We start from the raw sequence: 8131 nt of genomic DNA on the forward strand, positions 1-8131 counted from the left end.
TTGAAAGTCATTATTTGCCATTCAATAATAAGATACAATACTATGAATTATGCTTAAGAAACTACAAATAATTTACAATATTATGTTTAATAGTAAATGTACTATTATATGAAGGGTTTTGTAGGCATTTATTTTCTATTTTTAGCAAGTAAAACTTAAGTAAAAATATTAATTAGGAACAGGTCAAAATTGCATGAAAACAAAAATGTACAAAGGGTCAAATTTGCACACAGACAAATTTGAAATTACTAATAAAAAACAAATTAAAAAAAAAGTTACTGACCAAGGGTAAGGGTTAGGGGTAACAATGATAGTAAAAATTAAAAAAAAACTAACATAAATTATTATATTAATAAAAAACTAATAGATTAAAATAAATTAAAAAAAATAAATACCCTACCAACAAGGCTATGGTTAGGCATAACAGTGAAAGTGAAAAAAAAAATTAAGAAAAAAATTAATAAATTTAATAAAAAAAATGATACAAAAATATAATTTAACCCATGCAAAAATGTCTCCGTGCAAAAGTGTCTTTGTGCAATTTTGTCTTTGTGCAAAATACTTCCCTTGGGAAATTTTGTTTGCTTGTGCAAATTTGACACCTACCCATATTAATTAGTAAATTATTAATAATTGAAGATTAATTGAAGAAGGAAAGCCAAAGCTAAACACGCAAATAAAACTAAATGGAAAAGCAAAATTATAAAAAAATTACTGATTAATATATCTTTACATAAGTCTTAAATGTTTCAGTTTAAAATTTGTATTTGTTTAATTGTAGTTCCATGTCATAATAACTAAACTTATTTTTTTAAACTGTATTAAGTATTTATCAATTTATTTTTTACTTGAAAATGAAACTTCCATAGTTTGAAAAATTAAAAAAAAGAAACCTAAACTGTATATTATTAGTTGCAAATGGTATACAAATAAAAATATATTATTATTATTCAAAAAACTATCAAATTTTAAATACACACTTTGAGACAAAATATATTTTGTTATAAGATTCTGGTACAAGCGTATGGACCACAACTTCTGTATTGTAAATTTATCTAAATTTAAAATTCTCTAAAAAATTAATTTTTAAAGGTAGAGAAAAAAAAACATTCCTGAAAAACTTTTAAAATGTGATATATGAATTTTTTATATTGAGTTATAAACACTGGGTCTATAAAATCAAAAATAAATCAAAGGGTTACTTTAGGAATATTTTTTCAGGTTTTCTGAATTTATTCCAGGTTTTTTAAAGTACAAGTTTTTGTTTTAATTTTTAGTATAAAATTAAATTCAAGGAATTTAAAAAAATTTAAAAGATACTGTAATCAGGATTACCACTCGTTTTTTCAAAAAAATTTCCAAGTTTTCCAAATTTCTTCAAGGTTTTTTAAAGTACACATTTTTGGTTCTACTCTTGTTTAAAGTTAAGTTTAATGTAAGAAACTGTGTTAAAATAGTATAAAAATATTGGAAAGATATTGTAAAGCTACTTTAAACATGTTTTTAAATAAAAAAAACTTTGATGTTGACAAAAGATTTTTATTTATATGATAGAATTTTTGAGTCAAACCAAAATTTACTACTGAACATGTGAAAATTGTTAAAATTTTAAGTTTTTCTAGATTCTTTCAGTGATTTTTGTTTAACATCCAGGTTTTTCGAGGTTTTTTCAAAATTTCCCAAATACCAGGTTTTTTTGCCTAAATTGTCAAATTCCAGTTTTTTCCAGGATTCCAGGTAAAGTGGCGACCGTGTGTAATGCTACTTTATATGTGTTTAATAATAAATAAGTTCTACATAAAATTAAAATTATAAATGTATATGATAGATTATTGGTTTCATTATTTTACGTGTAAAATTTGTTTAAAATTGAAGTTTTGTTAAACTTATTTATTTAAAAATTGCTCTATTTTATTTGCTTATGTTTACTAATTCATAGTTTATCAGGATTCTAGGTTTTATGGCAACTCTAAAAAAATTCTGAAAATTTTAAAAATCATTGCATGTATTTTTTATTTAGTTTAAAGTATCTTTTTAATTATTTTGAAGAAAAATAGATTTAAAATAAAATAAAACATAAAATTAATTTAATTCTGGCCTTTTTTAACTATAAAGAATAAAATAAATGTCACAATTTTGATACATACAATACAAGACTTACAAGTTACTATCAATTTAGTTAAGTGGTAAAAAGTGAATGAAAACTGAGATAAAAATCTACACAAAATCAGACAACAAACTTGTAAAAAAACAAGGTCTACCACTCCCCATATTGTCATAAAGTAAGTTTATAAACACATAACAGATATAAAACACTTTAAAATTATTTTTCGATTAAGCTCCACTTGATCAGTCTAAATCTTTTAGAGCTTTTTAATCTAAAATAAGGTTTAACCAGAACCAGACAGGACTATTTTTTCAAATCAATGATCCAAGAAAATATACTTTTTCATAAATCTGTTAAGACACAGATATTCGTAAGTTGTGTCTAGGGTTTCGATCAGGTAGAACACTAGTTGCCGATTGCTTTTTAGAAAATTCTTTTAGGTTTTCAGATTTGCTTCCTGGATTTTAAAACTTTATCTTGTCACTGTAAAGTAAACACCTGAGTTTAGGCTAAAAAAATACTTATAAAAGCATATTTTTCATAAAAAGTACTGTGATTCCAGTTTAAATATTATTTAGTATCTAACTTCATAAATCTAGTTTTCCAAAGTTGTTTTATGATGTCAAATTGAGATAACATTTGGTTACAAGTACTTTCAAAATTGTGTATTACAGTTTATTCTATTAACATACCCAGTATTGTATATCTTCTTGGTGTGGTGCTGCTAGTTGTCATTTGAAGCCAATATTAAAGATATCTTTGTCGCGTGAGTCCAACAAATTCATTGTTTGTTAAAACTGGTATTCTGAAGTTTAATGAGATGCATTATTTGCAAGTTAGTAAATTAATGCTGAATACTTTTAAAGGATTTGAGGTTGACCACGGTTGCTTTACTCCTTTAACTATGGTTTATACACAACACACAATACCAGACATTCAAAATAATATTTTTGTAGTTAAAAGACTTTGAACAGGGCTTAGCCTAAACTACTTAAGGTATTTGGATCTCAAGTTGTGGTCTAATGTTTTGGAAACTTTTAAAAACCTAAAAAAGGATCAGTTTCAATAAGGATACAAAAAATTCTTGCTAAGCCAGTATACTGAGTAAGTTAAGAATGCTTCAACTGAGTAACTTATGATACATGCAGATATTGCTTATTGCTTTTAGTTGGTACTTATTACCGTAATTTATATGTATAGTCAGTTTTCTAATTTATGGTTAGCTAGTTTGGGTCTGTTGATAAGGAAAAATATTTATATGTGTATGCATGATTGTTTATTTGTGATTTCCAGTTTTGTTGTATCTTATTTGATAGCTATATATATATATAAATTACTATTGCATTTTTTTATAGACCAAAATGAGTTCTACAAATAAAAAGTTCAGAAACTACATTTTTATTTCAAATTTTTAGTTTTACTTTGTTTCTTTTTTTCTGAGTAAAATTTAAGTAAAATAGTTGCTTAATAGGTTTCTAGATAGTTATTTAATGTTTATCATTATCATACTAGTTTAATGCATTTTTCAACAACTGATTGTGAGTTCACTCTGGTGACAGTGATCACATGTTTCAACTGTTGGTGTGATTTTTTGTCGTAGCACTGGTGAACAATTGCTTGAGGATTTGGGCTTCATGATTTTCCCACACTGAGTAGTTTTTTGTGTTGAGATTTTAGTCTTGTGAGTGTTCTTCAAATGCCCAGTCATTTAAGGTTTTTTATTTGTTTAAAAGATAGTCTTTTGTTCGTTTTGTTTTTATATAATTAAAAGTTAAATATTAATGGGGCAGGTAAAATTACACATGATGTAACACTATTACTTTTCCGGAGCAAAAACTCCTTGTTGCTAGGGGTAAAGTTTGAGAATGACGTTATTTCACCAAAAAAAAAGGTAAAACTAAATGTACCTAAATGCAACATATGATAATTATTTTAAAACTTATAGTAATATACAATATTTATAAAAATATAAAACATAAGATAGCCCATAATAAGACGAGCCATGTGACTAAATTTTTATGAAATATCACTAAATTTGTCATTTCACATGTGAAGTTTTATACTATTTAGTATTTCAGTTTATTTGTTAAAGATGTCAAGATGAGTTAGGTGAGCATCTAAACTTGTGCTTGACTTCTTTGTAGTTCATATGATCACATATAGAAAATTCCCTATGTTATAACTTATAGTATTTTTTAAATAAAACAACGGATCATTTAGTAATTTGTTTTAGTTTTAACTAATAAAAAGCATTTGTTGCGACTAATTTATAACAAACTCGTGAAAAAAAACATAAAGTTTTGTTTCTATAAACTTAAACTTAAAAAGAATAAGTTTATGCTTAGAAAGCTTTGAAAAAATGAAATAAACTACTTAATACAATAATTTTAATTTTGTGATATAATTTTTTTTTACTATGTAGTAAATAGTTTAGGGTTAAGATTCTATTCGAACTTTATTGTACTTGAAATATGATTTTTTTTATTCTTTGTATGTTATTTTGAGAAAAACACTATTCTTAAACCTCATTTCAGAGTAAATAACATTTATTTGGTTAACACTTATCTGCCTATAAAACCTATGTTTTTTACTTATGTGCTATGTTTATATTCACTAATTATGTTTTAAATATACCTTGTTATTATATTTATAATAAGTTTTTATTAAATTTATTTTATTCATAACAGTCGGTTTTCATAAAACTGGTTTTAGTGTTTTTAAATGTTTTCAAATGTTACTTTCAGATCTATTTTGGTCTTAAACAATTTAAAGCAGGAAAGTAAAAATTTTGAAAGAAAACAGATAAAAGTTTTTAACGACTTTATTTTAAAACAAATTAACATTTTTCAAAAAAACTATTTAAACACTACGCCTCAGCTAGAAACAAAACTTTCTTTTTTTTATTATTAATTTAACATAGCTTACGGATGCTACGACTACAAATTAAGACAATTGAAAATTTTCGAATAAATTTTTTTATGTGCTTAAGAAGTACATTAAAAAAAATTCCTAACAACATATTTTTGCTCAATAGACTAGTTTCTTTGACTTATATTCGAGACTCAGCGGAATCTAATACGTTCAAAAAGCTATTAACATCGGCTGCAGCTAAAAAATATAATAACCATTTTCCACACATTTTAAATTGAAATAGATTATTAAATGATATAAAGTTTATGAACGTTGTTAAGTTTTGCGTTATAAAAAAAAAGTGTGATTGGAATAAGTTTAATGTTTAAGAAGTTTAAAAAAGAATAATAATGAGAAGTAAATAAACACAAAAAAATTCTGCTAGTTTTTATTTATATTTTTGGTTTTAGTGTTATAATTATATTTAGATTTTAAGTATAAGCATTTTAAAATATAGTTAATTTTTCTTTTACCGTTTAAAAATATTACAACGTTGTATAAAAATATTTCTTAGTTAATTTTTATTATAGCTTTAATTCTTACTTAAGATGTTTTATTATACTTTGTCTGCACTTTCATATAATAAAAATGTTGTTTTTGATGTTTAACTAAAACCGTTTAATTATACTGGTTACTGATACTTATAAGGTATGAAATTAAAGCTATTACCAACTATTTTAATTTCAAAGAGTTAAAATAAAGTTTATAGTGAGAAACCAAGATTAAATACTAATTTTGAAAAGGCATTTTGAACTTTAGACATATAAGTTTTAAATAACACAGACTTGTAGCTAATATTCATTCTAAATTGAATATTTTTAGTTATTTGTGTATTTAAGCAGGTTGTTTATGATTTATTACCTTAAGTTTTATCCTTTGTTTTTATGAAAAAATGTTTTACTCCAAAATATGTAATAAAGGTAAATAACTTGAAAAGAAAAAAAAAATCTATTTTGTCACTAAATAATACCTTTTTTTTTCAAACTAATTCTATACGAAGATATTTGGATGTTATTGTAGTTTTTAAAGTAATAAAAAGATATCCCTTGATTATTCGAACTAAAGCTAAAGTTTATTTAAAGTATAAAAACAACTTTTAACATACATACTTTTTATAACACACTTTAAACACTCAAAAAAAAAATATATTACCTTTTAATATTTTTAAAAAGTGGTCTGCAAAAATTTTAAATTAAGTAAATAAATTCTTATAACTAAACCAAGCTGCTGCATGAAGTTAAAAATAAGCTAACATACAACTAACAAAAAATAATAATCTATTGATTATGTTTATTAATTTTTTTTGTTTTTATTTAAAAGTAATTTTTTATTTAGAAAATAAATATTTATAATATTATAGGCTAAAATTTTAGGGAGACATCAATTTTCTATATAATTTTTGGTCAACAGTTCATACACCACTTGCTTTTTTCCGTTAAGCTTGGATATTTTAAATATCTCGAATACAAATAAGTAATAATGTTGACTAAATATTATTATAAAATCTCTAGGAAAATAGATTATAAGACTTGTAAAATATGTGCTTAAAGAGAAAAATCTATATCTTAAAACTTAAAGTTTAAATAGCAGCAAAAATGCAACATTGTTATTAAATTATTAGTATAAAATGACATAGAAACCATAAAAATGGCTATAATTTGAATACTGTTTGTTAAGATGAATTAATAAAACAAGAAATTAACTAGTTAAGAATAACCTGCTAACTTTAAGGTATAATAAGTAACAACTGTTTTTAGTATTGTTTTGAATTTTATATTGCTTTTGTAATATTGTAAAAAATAGTTTTTTCAATAACGTGAATAATAAAAGTTAAGTAAATACAAAAAAAAATTAAGAACATGTATTTCTAAGTTTGATAAGCACACAAGATGATAGATGTCTGCTGACATCTTTGTTTAACATACGAAAATAATACTTTATAAGCTTTAAAAACGATTAAACTTTTGAAAAAAAGTTAAAAAATAAAACAAACGATTTAAACATGTTGTTAAGATTTATTTCAAAAATTATTTGTAAACTTAATCCAATTTTTATTTAATGTAATTAAAATTAGTTACGTTTTAAACTGTATAGTATACGTACTTTCGTTGGTAGCTCGTTCTTTAAAACTTATACATATATTTTAAACCGCAATTAATCTTCGTGAAAATTGTACTCTTTTTATAATAAATTTTTTAGTGATATATAATAATAAGAAACTAATCAATCTTTTAAAAATTTAAGTGTTTATCAACCAGATTTTTATAATTTTTACTATAAAAGAAGTGTAGGTTTATCGTTGAGAACTTATTACTTTTTACTTTTATTGCACTATACTCTGATTATTGTAAGTGCCTAGAAAAACTAAGCTATCATAATGTATTATTTTTTTCTTTTAATTAAATTGCTTTAATATACCCAGTAAGATCATTTTATTTCATTTTAAGAACTAGTTACATAAAAGCTGAAATTATATAAATGTATAAACTATGTAAGTAAAACTAAGTTTTACTAATTTTGAGTTTGAAATTAAACTTAGTAGTTTTTAACTATATTTGATAGTTAGTTCACCGGTGATTTAATATTTATTTTAGAATCTGAGTTTTATCCAATCTTTTTATTTAGTAATTTCTTTAAACAATTGTATTGTTTTTTTTTTGATACCAATCCATAGTGGAAAACTAATATAAAAATAATTTATATTTTATATATTTAGAGTTTACAAATAAAGTCTGTGAACTTTAGTTATTTTTAAGATTTTTATGTTTAAACACTTAGAATCATAAAACAATAGTATTAATTACAAGCTAAAAGTTTATTCCATCAGTTGACTCATATTGTAAATTTGCTAGTTGTTATAAGTTGTTTATTATTCTACAATTTTTATTCTACATTTTATTTTGTTTGTTTTAAGTACTTAGTAACAATCAGTAAAGCTATTTTACATAAATTTTTATTTTTGAAATGGTCGCTTCAATAAAAATGAATTGATTAGGGTTCACAGTAGTAATTTCCAATCTCACTAAAACTATGATGGTCTTTTATTATAGGTATTTAATATAGGTAAATAATTGTATATAGTAAAAAGCCATTTACTAAAAGTTGTTAAATTTA

The sequence above is a fragment of the Thalia democratica genome, chromosome 1, assembly GCF_965202585.1.
Source record: "Thalia democratica chromosome 1, ktThaDemo2.hap1.1, whole genome shotgun sequence".
Classification (NCBI taxonomy): Eukaryota; Metazoa; Chordata; class Thaliacea; order Salpida; family Salpidae; genus Thalia; species Thalia democratica.